The sequence below is a fragment of the Arvicanthis niloticus genome, chromosome 1 (genome assembly GCF_011762505.2).
Source record: "Arvicanthis niloticus isolate mArvNil1 chromosome 1, mArvNil1.pat.X, whole genome shotgun sequence".
NCBI classification, from domain to species: domain Eukaryota; kingdom Metazoa; phylum Chordata; class Mammalia; order Rodentia; family Muridae; genus Arvicanthis; species Arvicanthis niloticus.
In genome coordinates, this window is record NC_047658.1 from 156,077,988 (window position 1) to 156,096,978 (window position 18,991).

The following is an 18,991-nucleotide window of genomic DNA, read 5'->3' on the forward strand; positions in this document are numbered from 1 at the left end:
TCATCCTCCGTGAAGCTAATATTGAAAAAGAGCTTTGGCTCAGGATAATGAAGGAAAGGAAGAGCTTAAATTCAAGATTCTTCCCTGAAAGTTGGATAGTATTTCCTGTGTAACAAATGCAATAAAACTTAACAAGTAACCTCATGTGGCATCAATCAGCAGGCTGGAGCCTGAACAGTTTGCTAGAACAGATGGAGATGGAGAGTTTGATAATAGACTCATGTATCTTGAAACAAAGAAAGTAGCAATTAAAAATTCTGTCTGGTATTAAGCACATTGTGTGTATCTTATTGGTGAATGTGAGGTTCCCTAGCTCAGCACCTTATACCATCAAAAACTGAACTGGCATGTCATTGGACTCTGCTGCTCCTAAATTTGTAATCCTTGCATTCCATCTTTTCCCCTTGCACTCTTCCAAAGGAGTGGGATTCTTTTAAATAGGTACACTAACCACAGACCTTCACCACACCCTTCTCTCTTCTGAATTCAATCCCCCACTCTGAATCCTAGTTCTGCAACAGAACACCTTCTGCAGCCTTCCTCAGTCCTTACATGTCTTGTAGCTCTTAAAAACCTTCCCCTTCTAACCTCCTGCCCACCCCCCACTTTCTACTCAATTCCAGTCCCCAACTCCTGAAGGCTCCCCAATGTTAGCCCACAAGCTATTTCTGCTAGGGAACCAGGTAGGTGGACTGCAGGTCTTCATCTTTTTCTCTGCTCTTCTAGAACCAATCTGTCTGGTTTCAGGACCAGTTCTATAACAGAACACCTGCTGCAGTCTTCCCTGCCCTCCTGCACTCATCTCCTGTGGATCCTGCAGAACTTCCCCTCCTAAGGGCTCTCCCCAACTCAAAAGCAAAAAGCAAAAGCTTTACCCTACTCTCAACTTTTGCAGGCAACACTTGCTAACCCAAAGGCCACTCCCTCCAAGGGAAGCAGCTAGGCTGACAGCATACCTACACTTCTCTTCCAGCTTCAGTTCCAATCCACCAGTCTCGTCCCAACTCTGTAGCATAACAATTAGTGCAATCTCCCTTTCCTCTCTGTCCCCATACCCAGTGGATCAAAAAGATATCCTCCAACCTTCCTTCCCCAACTCATCCTAGTATTCCATCCTTCAACAACTGCAGACATTCCCTGTGAGCACACCAATTGAGATGGCCAGGGGAACAGGTAAACTAAGAAGACCTTCACCACTCATTTCTTTCCTCCAAACACCAGCTGCAACCTTTCTTTCCCCTCTGCCCACATCTCCTGTTCCCAAAGAGCTCCTCTTTCTAAACTTCCTCTTCAAACTTGTTTTATTCCAGCTCCCCTCTCCAGAAGGCACTCCTGCTAAGCCCCAGACCACTCCTGCCAGGGAAGCAGGCAGGCAGTAAATCTTTGCCTCTATTTCTCTTCCTATACATGCAATCTCTCAATCTCACCCCAAGCATTATAGCAGACCTTCTAGGATGGAAACTCTTCACTGTCTCCTCCCATGCCAAGGAGATGAAATAAGCAGATTCTCATTGAAGACTGTTTTCTCCCCTCCTATGAACCCCTTCACACCTCTTGCCTATCCTCATTCCTAAGTATCAGCTTCCAATACAGAACCCCCCCCCAATCTTTTTTTTACCTGTAACTTCCAGTGTCCTATCAAGTGAACCTATCAGGTCCAAAGAAAATTTTCAGGCATTGCATGAACAACAAATCTCCATGAACCAAGAGAGAAAACAGAAACCAAGGAACAAAACACCACCCAACAAACACAAATTCAGAAATCCGCACCTAAAGCTTTAGTCATTTCAACCCCAAATGCCTAGACACCAACACAAGAACAATATCAATAATACCCAGGGTAATATGTCTCCACTAGATCTCAGGTATACAACAGCATGAGACATTGAGTATTCCAACACAGCTCAAACAAAAGGAATAGACCTTAAAGCTGCCTTGTATGAGGATTATAGAGATTCTTAAAGACAAAATGAATAGATTCTTTAAATCTCCAGAACATAAGCAGTGTAAGGGAATGAACAGAATACCTTAAAAAAAATACAGGAAAACATCAACAATGGAAGGAAATGAATAAAACTGTTAAAGATCTTAAAATATGAATGTAATTAACAACAAAATCACAACCTGCGGGAACTATAGAGGCAATCTTCACTAACAGAATATAAGAAATGGGAAAAGGAATCTCAAGGATTGATACCATAGGAGAAACGGGTATGTTTGCCAAAATGTTAAGTCTCAAGAACTCCTGACAGAAAACAACCAGGGAATTTGGGATACTCAAAAGTGCAAATATAAGAATAAAAAGAATAGAAGGAGAGGAATCCCAGCTTAGATGTGAAGAAAATATTTTCAACAAATCATAAAAAAATATTGTAACTTAAAGAGGATTCTTATAAAAGTTAAGAGACATACAGAACACCAAATAGATTAACCAGAAAAGAAGGACCTCTCAGTACATAATAATCAAAACACTAAACATACAGAACAAAGAAAGAATATTAAAAGCTGCAAGGAAAAAAAAGGAAAGTACTGTAAAATGGCAGACCTATTAGAATTATACCTGACTTCTCAGTAAAAACTCTAAAATCCAGAAGGGCCTGGACAAATGTGTTGTATACTCTAAGTAACCACAGATCCCTGCCCAGGAAATCTTTTAATCACCATAAATAGAAAAATAAGGTATTCCTTGATAAAGCCAAATTTAAACAATATCTACATACAAATCCAACCCTACAAAAAATTTTAGAAGAAAAATTATAATTTGAGATTAACTATACCCATTAAAAACACAAGAAACAAATAATCTCCAAAATAGGGAGACACCATACACACACACACACACACACACACACACACACACACACACACACACAAACCACTGCCATGCAAAAATAATAATAATGGAAATAAAAAATTATTGGCCATTGAAAATTCTCAATATCAGTGGTCTTAATTTCCCAATAAAAAGGCACAGGCTACAAGAATGTATATAAAACAAGATCCATCCTTCTACTAAATCCAAGAAACACATTTCAACATCAATAATAGACATCACCACAGGGTACAGAGTTAGAAAAAGATATTCCATGAAAATGGACAAAAGAAGCAAGCTGAAATAACCATTTTAATTATAACAAGATAGACTTCAAGCCAAAGCTAATAAAAAAGACATAGAGAAGGACCCTACATACTCATCCAAGAAAAAAAATCCACCAAGATGACACTTCATTTCTTAATATCTATGCTCCAAATATAAGGCCATTAAGTTTGTAATAAAAACACTACTACAGCTTAAGTGACTTATTGACCTTCACACACTAATAGAGGCAGAATTTGGTACCCAACTCTCGCTGATGGGCAGGTCATCCAGACAAAAGCTAAACAGAGAAATATTAGAGTTAACAGACATTATAAAACAAATAACACCTAACAGATATTTTCAGAACTTTGCACTTAAACACAAAAGATTATACCTTCTTCTCTGCACCTCATAGAACTTTCTCCAAAATTAACACAAAGCCAGTTTCAACAGATACAAGAATCTTGAAATAACTCCTTGCATCCTATCAGAGCATCATGAATTAAAGCTAGAAATCATTATCAGGAGAAACAACAGAAAGCTTGCAAACTCATAGAAATTGAATCCCTCTCTACTGAATGAAAAGTGGGTTAAAAAATAAACCAAAGGCTTTCTAGAATTCAATGAAAAGGAACATACAGCATAACCAAACTTATGAGATGAAATCAAATTGGTTCTAAGAGGCTAGTTCACAGCACTTAGTTCCTACATAAAAAACTTTGAGAGATTTCATACTATCAAGTTAATACACCTGAAAGCTCTAAAGCAAAAAGAACTAATCATAGCTTCAATTCTTAGAGGTTGCTGAAGAAGACATTAGATGTAATAGTTCTCGATACATCCTGAGTAATTCTTTCAGGATACTTGATTATTAACTCCTGGGTTTAGTCTTTGTAGGTTTCTGTTTGGCCACTTGATGTCAACCTCTCGCAGGATGTTGTATTGTGATGACATTTTCTTTTCTTTTTTTCTTTTTTCTTTTTTTCAATATATAAATCCTTTATTGCCCTCAAAGAGCCCAAATTGTACTTACGATTAGGATCTTGTTTCTGGAGCTAGGAATCCGAGGCCTCACTCATCAGCCTGCTGCACGGTTCCCTTCTCAGACACATAGATGCCATCCAAAAACTTCCTGATTTCTTTGTCTTTAACTGGTGTAGCTTGCTGAATCAGAGCCGCTGAATTTGAAACAAGTTCAATATCATTTCCTTCAAGGATTAATTCATCCTTCTGGGCTTGGGAGACAGAACAAGCAACACCGTTCCTCATCCGACCCCTGCGGATGTATTTTTCACCCAAGAAATTTCAGATTTCAACCAAAGACCCATTCTCCTGAATGACGACATTGATGGGGAAGTGAGCATACACAGCCCTCATCTTGTAACAGAAGCCCAGTGTGACACCCTCGATCATGTTCTGAACACGACTGCAGTTGGTTCTGACTGTGGCCAGTTCCTTTCTGTTACCCCACCATTTGTCGACCCGGAACCTTTTCTTTTTCTTTCCAAGAAGACTCAGTTCTACATTGATGTGATTGAAGTCCCTCTGCAGAGTTCCCCTGGGGCCCTTCAAAATGTCTGTGCGCCCCTTCAGAGTGATGTCGACATTTTCTGGAATGGGGACAGTCTGATTGCTGAGAATGGTCTTCATTCTCACAGTGGATGGGGCAAAGAGCTGTGATGACATTTTCATTGAAGCTCTCACCAGAGTTTCAACCCTTGAGGCTGTCTGATCTTGGACTGTCAATCTCCAAAAATATAGACTTGATAAATATATTTTAATTCTGATTGTATTTTTTTATATATCTTTGAGACTGTGTCTCATTATGTAGCTACAGGCTGTCTGGAACTTATGATCTCACAATCTTTCTTGAGCGTATATCATGAGGTATACTCCCATATCACTCACCTAAGTGCTAGAGGCACAGGCACTGCTTAGCAGTGCTGGCTCAAAAATCTTTTTTATATAAATACCGACCTTTAAGCATTCCATTATAAGTGAAGAATGTCCAATATAATCATAATTTCTTATTAGATTGAGTGGGCTTATAAGTCCTTTAGGATGAGGGGAATTAAAAGCTTTTGATGATGACCTAAAATATGAATAACACTGAAGAGGATATGGATTGCTTTAATATTTTCCCCTTTGATTAAACTTCAATACGGGAATCATAGTTTCAAAAGAAATATAATTGGCCCATGACATGATTATCGTAATTGGATAAGAGTTATTTGTTAGCATGGCCTATAAGATGGTAATGACTGGAAAGGGAAATCAGACAGAGAAAAAAACTCTGAAAAAAGAGAAATAGTCAGTAGATATTCAATATGATCTCTCCTATGTCAGGTAACTATGAACTTTAAAGGAGAGACAGCATCAAATATGCACATATTTACTATCACGGAGCTTTCATTCAACTGAGATGAGACCTATAATGAATCAAACAAGATGGTAGGCTAGATGGTTGTTGCAGTATCTTGCAACTCCAGTATACAGGGGACAGAAACAAGAGGACCATGATGAAAGGGTGTGAACTGTATAGGCCAGCCACATACCAACATATAAGTACTTAAAGGCACCATTTGCTAGTGATAAGTGCTGAGAAGTAAATGCTGTAACACAGGAGGATGCGAGTGGTAAGAAATACAGGGGAAAGCCCTAGATCAACAGTTAGATAGAATGTCTCTGATGGGAAAAATATTTGAACTGAGTCTTGAGTTTGAAAGACTCATAGCTTGCAAACTACTCAGAAAAGAAAAACTTTTTCAATAAAACAGATTTCTTTTCCAGTGTACACAAGTCAGTATAGAGGTAATACAATTGTTATATAAATCGTGGCAGGAATTTCCTGCCCAGTGTATTTACAACGGAGCTCTATCATTGGACATGAACGAGAGAGGCGGAGCTAGGAGTTGTAAGGAGAGAGGAAAGCAAGAGAGAAGAGGAAGAGGGAGGAGAGGCAAGATGGCTGCAGATGTCCACATGGCTCTAGCAGTCTCAAGTAGTTATTTACTAGGTTAGATAATTGGATTAACATTTCTAATTTTGTGAGCATCTTGTGTATTGAGTATTTGCTGATATATAAATCTATTTGGTTTATCTTTAAGCATCTAGAGTTTTTATTTACTTGGTTGATGGGTGGTATGGCAGCTGCTGGTGGTGTGGGACTACCGTGGTCCTCTGTAGAGCCTGCCGAGATGAGAATACCAGGCTGAGCCAAGGTAGCCCACCGGTAATGCTTAATTCTATCAATATTTCACCAGAACTGAGAGCCAGCCATCGTCTTTGCTCTGTGGGTACCACCATTATTTGGGGAACATAGAGCTGGCTGCTGCTTTTTCAAATACCTCCTACAACAATAATTCAGTAAGAAGTTTGAACAGATAATATGGGCTATGATCAGAAACCCTGTTATGATGGCTGGAATCTAGATTTAAAAGAAGCAATAGGGAACATGAGACAGTAATAAAATATACGGCATAAAATTAGATGAAAATATTATCTTGTCAAATAGCCCAATGAGAGGAAACCAGTGGGAAAATGAATAACAACAAAATGGGGTGTGTGTGTGTGTGCACATACTTGTGTGTTTATGTATGTGTGTATGTATATGTCTGTGTGTCTGTATATGTGTGTCTCTATATGCATGTGTGTGTCTGGATGAGTGTGAAAATGTTGCAAGGAAACCCACTGTTTTACATCCATATTAAAAATTAAACTTAAAAGATTTGTTTTCCTTGGTTGGTGGTCTAGACTCTGGGAGAACTGGGTGGTCAGGTCAGTCCATGTTGTTCTTCTAATGGGGTTGCAATCTCCATCTGCTCCTCCAATCCTTCTGCCAGCTCTCTTACCAGGTTCCCAAGCTCCGCTTGACAGTTTGCTCCAAGTGTCTACCTCTGCATTGGTCAGTTACTGGTAGGACCACCCAAGGAACCACCACACCAGGTTCCTGTCAGCAAGCTCCTCCGGACTACTACAACAGTGTTGGGTTTGGCGTCTACAAACATGATGGATCCCTAGGTGGTGCAGTCCCAGGTGGGCCCTTCCTTCAGTCTCTGTTTCATTTTTTTGTTCCTGTTCTTCCTTTGGACAGGAACATTTCTGGGCTAAAAACTTTGAGATGAGTGGGTGGCCCCTTCCTTCAACCAGGGGGGCTATGCCCATCTACTGGAAGTGGTTTCAACAGGTTTTATCTCCCCCTTCTCTGCACATTATGGCTAAAGTCATCCTCGTTGGATCCTGGGAACCTCATGTGTCCCTGGTGTCTGGGACCCTCCAGTGGCATCTTATGTATTGAGTTCCTCATCCTCCCTGCTACACATTTTTATTCGATTTCCTGATCCTTTGAACATCTCTCACATCTCCAAGTGTACCTTGAGGAATCCATGGATCCAGATAACATATGTAACAGAGAATGGCCTTGTCTGACAGCAATGGAAGGGGAGGCCCTTAGTCCAGAGAGATTTGATGCCTCACTGGAACGGTGGAGTGGAAGAGTGTGGGTGGGTGGGGAGCACCCTTGTACAGGCAAAGGGGACGGGGAGGGCCGATGAGGGGATTGGTGGAAGTGTAACTGGAAAGTAGCCTATCATTTGAGATGTTAACGAATGGAATAATTAATAAAACAAAACAAACAAACAAACAAAAGATTTGCTTTCATTTTAAATGATTTCAAAGTTATTAAAAACCTTTTAAGTCTCCAAATTTCCACAGCAGAATTTCATATGCTTGGTGTTTTATCTGAGAGAAATGCTTTCCCCACCATTTGGAAGATGCTTGTCTAAGGTTAACTTGCCAGTTGGGCTGCTTTGTTGTGAGGCCTCTTTATTTACTGCCAGCCAGACACCCTTGAATATGCATACCCTAACAAGTAAGGTCATCAGCTCCTGGTGTCAGCCTCTGACTGTTGCTAAGGTAGCATCTTCTTTGTGCACATACACTCCTAGTATTTCTCTCTCCCTCAGTAAAGAAATCCTACTGGTTTATCAGCTGACCTCTGTGACATTACTTAATCTTATTTATTTTCCTGAAAGTTCTTTCTTCAAAACAGTACTATTAGGGATTAAGTCTAGAAAGTTTCAGCTTGGGTAGCACAACTTAGTCCAAAGCAAAGAATAGGCCTTATTTTAGCAAAATGCCTCTCTAGATGCTGTGATTGTTTTTGATGGTGGTCACAGTAATGCATAAAGACTCAAAGTCAAACAAATAAAATAAAATAAAAACTCAAAGTCAATATTACCTTACTGTACCTTTTATGAATGTCTTCTTTCAAACCTCTGCTGTTAAAGGCATATTAACAAGCATGTGAAATGCTTGCTTATTAGGAGTTAACAGTAGACCTGAAAGTCAAAGTTCAGTACAAATGAAAACCCTGGATGTACTCCAACAAGACAGTCATGTTAATTCTCTGTAGCTTTCTCTCTCTCTCTCTCTCTCTCTCTCTCTCTCTCTCTCTCTCTCTCTCTCTCTCTCTCTCTCTAAGATTACAAAGTAGTGGATTTTCTTCTCAATAAATTCCAAGAAAGGCATTTATGGACCATCACTAGCGACATGAATATTGTAAAAACCTCTTCATCATAAAGGTGCTGCCTACTAAGGGAGGCAGGTTGTTTTTTATAGTTATTTTGTTTTGTCTTTTAGCCCAGAGTGATTTGTTGACTAGTCCTCACTTGCCATGGACTTTCAGAGCCTAGATTACATCCTCAGACAGAGTGACAGACGGAAGCATTTTCCCAGCTTGCTCAACTGGACATGAAGTAAGAAGAATGGAGAAGGAAGAAGAGCTATGAAGCCAGAGCCTGTTCTTTATCCCAACTAAATCTGAGAAAACACCTGGGGGAAGTTGAAAAGTTACATTCTTTGTTGCTATAACAAAATGCCCGACAGTCAGCCATAATCCCAGCCATTGTGGACTCTTCATAGCTTACACAACTACAGCAATAGGAGAGGATTCGGGGTATCCAACGAGACAACGTAGATGGAATTTTTAAAGGCTGTTGGCTTTTATCTTGAATCTTATTGAGTTTGAGTGAAATAAAAAGGTAAGATACTTTATATATATCAATTTTCAATTGATCTATGTTTGAGATTTTGAACATGCACTTATACACAGGTGCATGCATATCCTTAAACAGTATTAAGATTATACTCTGCCACATACCCTGCTATACATTATGCAAAACAACCTTGTAGTAATACAACAATTAAGCTGTAAGGTGAGTGCTATGATTTGTCCTGTTTCTCTCTCTGAAAGCAGGAATGTAAGCATAACCTGAACATGTCACTAACCAGCATAAATGTGATCTCCATTTGTTTCCTGTGAATGGGGTTTATGCCTGACTCTTTCTTTCCTGGGCACACTGTATTCTATACTCTTAATGAAACATTTACCACGAAGGATCTTTCACACTTCTGTTGAGACCATTCAGGAGCCATCACTGTCCTACTTTCATCCTTGGCAACCTGATCTCACTCCCCTAAGGCATTCAGCTAGGGAGTCCTTACTTGGAGAATGCCAGGACAGACCTCTTTCACAAATATTTCATAGCTAGTCAAATAAATGCATCTATATTTACTCTGTCTTTTCTAAGCTTGTGATGGTTTCCATGCAGATAAATTCCAATAATACCTTTGTTCCTGAAATTATAGAAGAAACACATAGTGCTCTTATTTAGGGAATCATTGAAAAGAGAGAAAACAACCTCATCAACAGTTTTCTCCAGTGAATCTTTCATTTAAACTCCAACCCTATTACCTCCACATCTTTAAAGTCCTAGAGGATGCCCAGTTGCTGATGGATAGGTTCTGGTAGTTCTCCGTTGCTCTGGAAAGCCCCTTTGCAAATGGAGTTCTCATACTTAGACCTATAAAGAAACTGCCTCTGAGCATTTGTGGAATTAGAAACATTTCTGCAGTGGCAGATAGCACATGTAATTATAAGTCAAAAAAGCAGATTTAGTTGGAAGCCTAGCTTATGCAGTATTTATATTTCTTAGTATCAGTGATCTACTACTTTACAGTTTTAAGAGAAGATGTTTCCCATCAAAAGAGTTTCTAGCTGATCTGCAAGCAATCACAGAGAGACTTCACACAGATCAAATGCTGGCTTAAATATAGCTGTTATTAGTGTAATTGTTAGTATTATAGTTCACACTTCAGCAAATAATTAGTCTGTTTTCCTTTGCAAGATACTCTGAGACTTTTTCCAGAGACGTATCAGTAAATAAAACAAAACTGTCTGCCTAAATTTCTGTCGAGGGAGACTAAGGGAAGTTAAGTAGAACAGTGAATTTGTGAACTTGCTAAAATTTGTCAGCATTAATAAGAAAGGAAGAAACAGGGAGGACCTGAGAGACATTGAAAATGACTATGCAGGCGTTTGTTTCACCTAGGGTAGTCATATAAAACTCTTCGGCTTGGGTAGATTTAAGTAGAGACTCAAAAGATGAGCAAACCTGGGAAGGAATTCCAGAGAGAAACATTACCTGAGTAAAGACTATTTCTCAAACCAGGAAATAGCTGTGTGCTTGCAGAACCAGGTAAGACAAGATTTGTTAGAATAGAGACGTAGAAAGAGTTACCTGTGATCATTACTAAAGGTATCAAGGCCCTTCCACTACTGTCTTGCTATCCATGGTCTGGCTTTGATTCCACATTGAATCCACTTCCAGCTTCATTTGGTAGTCAATAACAGATTGCAGACCATATACCTAGAGAAAGTGTGGTGTGTGTGTGTGTGTGTGTGTGTGTGTGTGTGTGTGTGTGTGTGTATGTGTGTGTGTCCATGTAGCAAGAATGACTTTGCTTTAAACCCATACCCATCTGTCCTTCACTGAGTCATGCGACCGAAAATTTGGTGACTCTCTCAGTCACTGATGCAGGCCTGGAATACAGCAGATGACATGGCACAAACACATGCCTCAACAAATGTTACCTGAATGAGTAAATGAACGAGAGCAGGAGGTCAACAGTACCTAGCAGCTAAATTCTTCACTAATGTGATTTGATACTTTTGTATTTGATATTTTTCCAAGAGAATTAGCTGTATGGCTTTGTATAAATATATTATTTTTCATGAAGATGGAATTATTTTGTATTATCGGGCACCCTGAAGGTTAGCCTTCCATAGCAAGCATAGGTTTACTGTAGAAGACTAAAAGTCCAGGTAACAAATCACCCTTTACAGAGGCCATGAGTCATATTGGAGCTATAAGGCCATGTGGATCACATAGAGAGAAACCCAAAGTTCCTGATGCAGAGACAATAAAACTGGTATCTTTAGAAATATGTGGACTATTTATCCTGGATACTTAAAAAAAGGGGGGCAATGCTTTACCAGCCCTAGTTGCAACTACTGAGTTGCAAGAACCGGGCTTGGAGCCCACAAGTTCAGTAAATCTCACTTTCATCAGGGGGGATTGGTGTTCTCCTTAAAGATGCAGCTGAAAATTTCAACAACACAGAGACAGGCTTCTTTTCACACCTGGATTGTAGCTAAATCCTTGTGTACTATCTGAAGCACAAGAGTGGGCAAGACTTCTATTTGTTTTTAACACATCTCCCTATAAACACTCTTTAAATTGGTGGGGTAGGGACAGAGGTACAACCTGCCAGGACATTTGATCTTTGATACTATATGCTAGGTACTTACCATAAAAATTTGTTTTGGTGCCAGCTTTATGTGGTAGAGTGAATAGCAATCTAGAAAATTAATGCCAAGAACTTGGTGCCTTACTATTGAATTACCTTGTATTTAATATGTTCTATTATGGTTCTTTTGTATGTATATTAACTTTTCAAATACTGCTGTAAAATATTTCCATAATTACTCTTTAGAATTTTCTTTAATTTTACTTACTAAATGAGCACCTTAGTTTATTCTATGCCAGTTATGCTTTATCTGATAAACACCAAATAAATATTACATATCTTCTTTATTGCTGTTGCTTTGTCAATATAATAAGATCTCTCTCTCTCTCTCTCTCTCTCTTTCTCTCTCTCTCTCTCTCCACTTATCAGTCTCTCTTTTCTCTCTCTTAACCACACACACTTATACAGGAGTTAAAAGTCTTTTACTACAATTCCATATTTATTGATATATGGCATAGCATTGTTTCTGAAATTAAAAAAAAATAAGAATGCACAGATTATTTACCTTAGGTACCCTGTTAAATTGTATCACTTCATATTCTCACACATAACCCTCATGGCAATGATTTAGTGCTGAGAACGCAGTGGATGGGAGCTTTATCTGTCACAGACACATGCTGCTCTTCTGTGACAGTTCCATTTAATCTGATCAAGAAGTTTAGAATTGTGCTTCGGGAAACAAGCACAGATTTAGCTCTGCATAGCTGATTACAATTCCTGGTGTGAAAGGGAACCAGATCTCTATTGGCAGGCGCCATTTTGAAAGGCACACTCCAGAGAATGAAAGACACACAGCCAACAACCCATATTTCCATTGGAAATATATACAGTGGGAAAGTGCTCAACTATTGGTCACCGTGCAATTGTGTTAACATTTCCTACACTTGAATCATGTGATTCAGGAGCTGTAAGTTTTACCTACAGTTATGTTACATTTGCATCCTGGTGATTTTATTAAATTTATTTATTTATTTACTTTACAAGTCAATATCATTCCTCTCCTCCCAGTCCCCCTCATGTAAGTCCTTCCTCCATTCCCCTTAGAAGGGGAAGCTGCCCTCTGGATACCACTTCCCTCTCCATGTCCCCCATCCAACCCCCTACTCGACTCTGCCTAGTCTCACAGCAAGTTGATGTGTATCCTGATTTTTTTTTTTTTTTGCTGTGCTCCAGAGCTAATTCTTCACAGCATGACTACCACAAGAGTGACAAAAGGAGTGAGTTGGGAAAAAATTCAGTATTTTGCAAATCATATATAATAATATGATATATATATTATATATATATATTATTATGTCAATTATATGTAAATAATATAATATATATAATATATAATATGTAGTACAAACATTGTTGGAAATATGATCACATCTATAATTTAATAGAAAATTTTCTTGTCAATTGGTCAAAATTGTATTAAAATTGCAATAAAAATATTGTACTCTTTATCACGTTTTCTAATATATGTATGTATGTATATACGTATGTGTGTGTGCATGGACTAACATCTCAGTTTTAATTAATTAATTAATTAATTAATTTTTATCACAGATATTTGTGTATAGAACTGAGTAATTTAATGGTGTTTTGAAACACATAGAAAGTCTGCAGTTTGGTCCTTCTTTTTCCATATTCTTTTGCCTATTCCCCTCCACACAAGTATTTACCATCAACTAATGCTTGCTTAGCAAAACCTTTGATAAAAGCTGAGTATCCTCATTCTAATGTCCATTTCAACTTGTAAAACATGAAACAGTAACAAGATCAAATTTCTAACTCTTTCTCACAGAAGTTTGTATTTCCAAGCTTTTGTTCTTTAGCAGTGGTGGGAAAAGCCATTCTGTGTCTTTGATAGTCTTATCATTCCCAGGGAGAGAAAATTATTAGCCATAGTATTTCCGTAATATAAAGCATAACACATAATGATTTATTTAGCTCACAACACGATACATTTTATTTTATAATTATGTCAATCATGCAGGTTTTCCTTTCAGCTAAACACTTATGTTGTTGTTGTTTGAATTTGAATGATATATTTTTGATTAAGATGGAATATACATATAGTGCTTTTGTACTAATTTTAATAATTTTCTTATTTGTAATTGTTTTCTCTGCTGATACACAAACACCTTTTAAAAAATAACAGTTCCTTTGTAAGTCATGAAAAAGATGTGCCAGGTCTTTATGTGGAATAAATAGTGAAAATATACAATTTGTGTTCATATCCTCACTAAAAAAAAAAAGAATGCAGAAAAGATGGAAGGGTGATGAGAAAGTGTGAACGCATCTGTTTATGCTCATACGCAGCATAACCTTCACTTCGGAACTCTAAGGTCTGAAAATCAAATTGGGTTTTACAGACAACCAAGTTCATTCTAAAATAAATAAGGTAAGCACAATGAAATCTGAAATCTTTACTCAAAATATGATTTTGCCTGGAAATCCATACTTCCTGGTAAAAAGTAAAGAGTTTGCTCAGTGATTTGATGGCAAGATCTGAATATTATCATAGACCTGGTTTACTTTTCAAAGTGAGGATGAATTTAGATTAAAACCTACAGATATACGGTATCATTTTTAGCCAAGTGACCCTTCACGAGCAGGAAGCAGGAGCTGTGCTTGGAACAGGTAAACATGTGGATCATCTTAAAGTAAGTGTTGTTTTCAGAGTGGCTGGAATTTATGGAGTCCCTGGTTGAATTCTTAAAAATTATATCTCTCTATGATCAGGTTCTATAGAATTGAAGGGCAGCAGAAGAGAGAGGAAAGCTTTCATGGATGATTAAATTACCAAAGAAAATAAAATGAACAGGCACTGCAAGCAAGCCCAGGAGAGCCATGCAACGGGCATAGTAAAAATGACTTGATATAAAATCGTCGGAAGGATTTGCATTTTGGTTGACAGATAAAAGCTGGAAGAATTGTTGTGATGCCTTTAGAAACTGGTTTGCTCTAAACTCTGCATAAGGGCAGTCTCTCTGAAGAAGATTCCATCTTTGTATATCTAGGATCTATTCAGAAGCCCTCTTTGTTCCTGGTATTCCCAAGTCTTTCTAAGCTAAATGAGACCTCTTCCCTAGTAAAGGGAATTTTTTATAGTTTCATTTTAAGGATATTCTGAACACAGAGCTGATTTTGAACACTGGAGGGTTAAGAGATAATCTGTGGTTCACTTTGTATTTATTATTGAGTATTTTAACTTCACACTGACACCAAAGTTGTAGAGCATGTACTGTTTGCTTTCTAAGAGAATAGACACATCTTTTACTTTAGCAGAATTTTAATAAAGATATATTTGTTAATGAACATAAAAGGAAATACCTTGTGTGCACATTAAAACAGAAAATTAAGTCTAACTTTTTGCATAGTCTTGAAGTACAGTTTTCAACAAGATATTCTAGTAAAACCAAAAGCCAACTAAGGCCAAAAAGCTTTATTTGTCCTCTAAAAACTGAAACTATAATATTTTCCAGTAAATTCGGATTGTTATATAACCTATATTCTTAGGATATTTGTGTTTCAAATGCTTGTGTGAACTAGAGAATCTCCGAATTCACTAGAGAATGCACAAACCTCCAGCATTCAAAGAAATCCTACCTTTAAACTACCGTGTTCAATTTAATATAAAGTAAACCATTCATGGCTCTTACATAGCTATCCGACTCTAGAGCCTAGTCATCGGTAAGACCCTAGAAATTATACCCCATTTTTGTCATAAATATGGACACGTTCTCAGCCTGTTGTATGGTTTATTCTTGTTGGTATGTTTTTTTTTTTTTTTTTTCAGTCAAAGTCCCAGCTATTCTTATACTCATGGTTTTCCAGGCTCAGTGTATGGGGTTCTAGCAAAATTTTAATAAGGATATATTTGTTAATGAACATAAAAGGAGTATCGAGTATCCTGGTATCAAAGGAGTGAGCCAAGATGCCTTACAAATCCCATCTTACAAAGCACTTTATTACAAGATGGACATTGATTCTATTTCAGTTTAAAAAGAAAATGAAACAATAAAAAATAAAATACAGAAATATATCAGGCTTCAAGACAAGATGAAAAGTGATAGGCTAGGGTTTTATAGCCACAGATAAGATTGCCCAGGCATTTGAAGAGAACATTGCTCTGAGATCAGGGATGGGCTGTGTTATGATACTGCTTTTAGAGACATCCTTATGGTAGAGCATATATTTCTCTACCAGGTCTGAAAACATGTTCTTGGGGATTAAAGACCTTCTTAAAGGGTATTGAGGGCCAAGTGTCTCCTGGTATTATTAGTGTGGTGGGATAATTCTAGGAGACAAAATCAATTTTACTTCTTTACTTCTATTTTTTGAGGTCTTCGGGTGACATGAACATGGACATGCCAATCAACAGATCAGATTAACTGTTAGATCCATCTGCTCAGATTTCCAAGATTTTCTTAAGTTAAAACAAAAAAAAACCATGCATTTTCCTGCAACAAGTTCTAGGTACAGGAAAAGGCAAAATGTGAAATAGTAATATTTTTTTATACATCTCTCTAAGGAGTTGGTTTTCTGTGTGATGGATACACACTAAACAAACAGAAATACAGAGCTCATCAGAATAGTACAGAGAGTAATATGCATATACAGATAGATGCTTTTGGTTAACCAAGGAGACTAGCATCAGAGAAACCACACTCTGAAAGAACCTAAGGACACATGTCAACAACTTCTTCGGAGATGGGGGATGTTAGTCAAACAGAAGCACAACAAAATTTTACATGATTTATCTAAGCAACTGCAACTCCCAGGTTGAACAGATCCAACTGAGAAGGGATCCGGACACTCCTTGAAGGAAATGCAAGGGAAGGGTTTTATTCAAATGAACATGGAAAGAAAGCTAAGTTTGTGATTGGTCACAATTACAGGTGATTTCTTCGGTCCATCTCTTTGGAAAATCTTCATTTATATAACTACAAGGTTACCAACAGTTTATGGTTAGGGAACACACATATTTTTCTGTCTTAAAAAATGTAAAAGAAATGTGTTCAAGTTGTAGTTCTTGTAAGTCAAGCCAAGTTAAGATCATTTAGGATATCTAAATAGCTTTGTCTCCTCAATATTTTTCAGGTCTGTCTGTCCTCATCAGTGGCTTTGACAGAGAAAAGAGTAATAAAATGAAGTAATCTGGAAGCTCTGGCCTTGTGCCAACTGAACCACAAGGCCACCTTGTGGTTCAGTTGGCACAGTGTTTACCTACTGTACATAGAGCCCAGGCTACTGAGGTGAACAATTATATTCCCAGAATTTGAAAGAAGACCTCAATAGACAGAGAATTTTATTATTATCTATGATACCATTTGACTGTTACGTTGAAACATTTATCCTGGTATCCAAAACCTTGGCAAAGAGGTTTGGCATAGTTTTCTGCTCTTGGTTTCTTTTTTCCTGCGTGAGTATACTTCGCCAGCTAATACTCCCTTAGTTTATATTACATTTTGCCCAATATCAGATCTGCTCCTCCTTGACATATCTCCTAATTAAACTTTTTATGAAGGAAAAAAAAAACAAACCACATAATATCACATCAACATTTTCCTTCTTTGTTTTGCTCTGTTTTGTTTGTTTGTTTGGCTGTTTTGTGAACTATAGAAGAGATTGTATAAGACAGAGTAACCCACTTTGCAGAGAGTTTGTGTGTTGCTCTTCCAAGGGTCTATAAAAAGAATTACAGATTATCTATTGAGGCTAAAAAAAAAAAAAAAAAACCAACTGATCCATAGAGATGGAAAGCAGCCTGCTGACTATAGCAAATAGAAGAAAAAACTCATTCAATGTCCGTTTGTTAAAGGCCAAAATCTTGTTTTTCTCACTGCTTATGTCTGTTGTTTGCAGTTATTGATTACATATGCTGAAAATCCCTGTATTTCTGGGAGGAAGCCAAATTGATCATGGTCATTAATTTTTCATATGCTTCTGAATACAGTTTGTAAGTATTTTGTTGAAAAAATTTGCATGGGCTTATAATTTTCATTTCTGTTGTTGTTGGGCCTTTAGTCTGGTTTTGGTATGAGTAACCTCAGGTTTATAAAAAAAAATTGAAAATACTCCTGTTTTCTATTTTGCTAATTTATGCAATATTGCTTGTCATTATTCTTTGAAGTTCTGATGAAATTCGGCACTAAATCCATCTTGTCATGAGCTTTTCAGTTTTGCATAAAAGTTTCAATGTCATTGGTTGTTATAGAACTATTTAAGTTACTTATTTATTTAATTTTGGTAGGACACATATGTCTATAAATCTATCCATTTCTTTTATTTTCCCAGTTTGAAAGAACATAGATTTTATGGCATGTTTTAAGGATTTTCTATGTTTCCTTGGTGTCTGTTAGAATCTCTTTTTTTTATATCTAATTTTATTAATGATGATCTAGATCTGTCCTGTTTCTTTTGGTTAATATTCCTTAGACGTCTCAATCTTTTCAAAGAACCAACTCATGGTTCAATTTTTGTAATTTTTCATTTCAACTTTATTAATTTCAGCCCTGATTTCGATTATATCTTTCTGTCTTGGATAGTGTTTGCTCTTTTGTTTTGCCCTCCAGTACCTCAAGGACATCAGTAAGTAACTTATTTGCGATCTTTCCAATTATTTCAATGTAGGCATGTAGTACTGTAAGCTTTCCTCTTAGGATTGCCTTCATTGTATCCTGTAGATTTGGGTATAGATAGAAAATCATTGTTATTATTTTGTGATCTCTTAAAAGTTTCAGTGTGTCTATGTAGTGTTATGGACATTGCTCTCAAAAATACTTTCGCACCATAGATTTTTTTGTAAGTTTTCTTTTAATTTTATTTAATTTTAGTTCAATTCTAGCCATTTCAATCACCTTCTTTTTTTTTCCTTAACCCAGTTATTATTCAGTGCTGTGGTATTTGTTTCCATAAATTTTTATACTTTCTCTTATTATTAATACCCAAGTTTATTCTATTTCTGCCAAAAAGAATGAAAGAACTCCATTACCATATGATTGGCATTCCTTCTTCTATATTGTAAGTCTGAATTTATCATGAATGGATATGTAATTAGGTGGTAAGAGCATTTGCTAAGCATGCATGCACAAGACCCTGGTTTAATCCTGTATTCTGGCAAAGAACAGTTAGATTTATTAATAGCTATTATCATCTATCTTTCTGTACATCTGTATGTCTGTCTGTCTGCTCATCTGTTTGTCCATCCATCCATCCATCCATCCATCCATCCACACATTTATCTCCCATGCATATAGATAATATGAACAT

At 37.2% G+C, this 18,991-nt stretch overlaps 1 pseudogene; it reads right to left on the minus strand.

The window, feature by feature from the left end:
• Positions 1-4,075: 4,075 nt before the first annotated feature.
• LOC117718777 (large ribosomal subunit protein uL6 pseudogene) lies at positions 4,076-4,729 on the minus strand (annotated as a pseudogene).
• Positions 4,730-18,991: the final 14,262 nt, after the last annotated feature.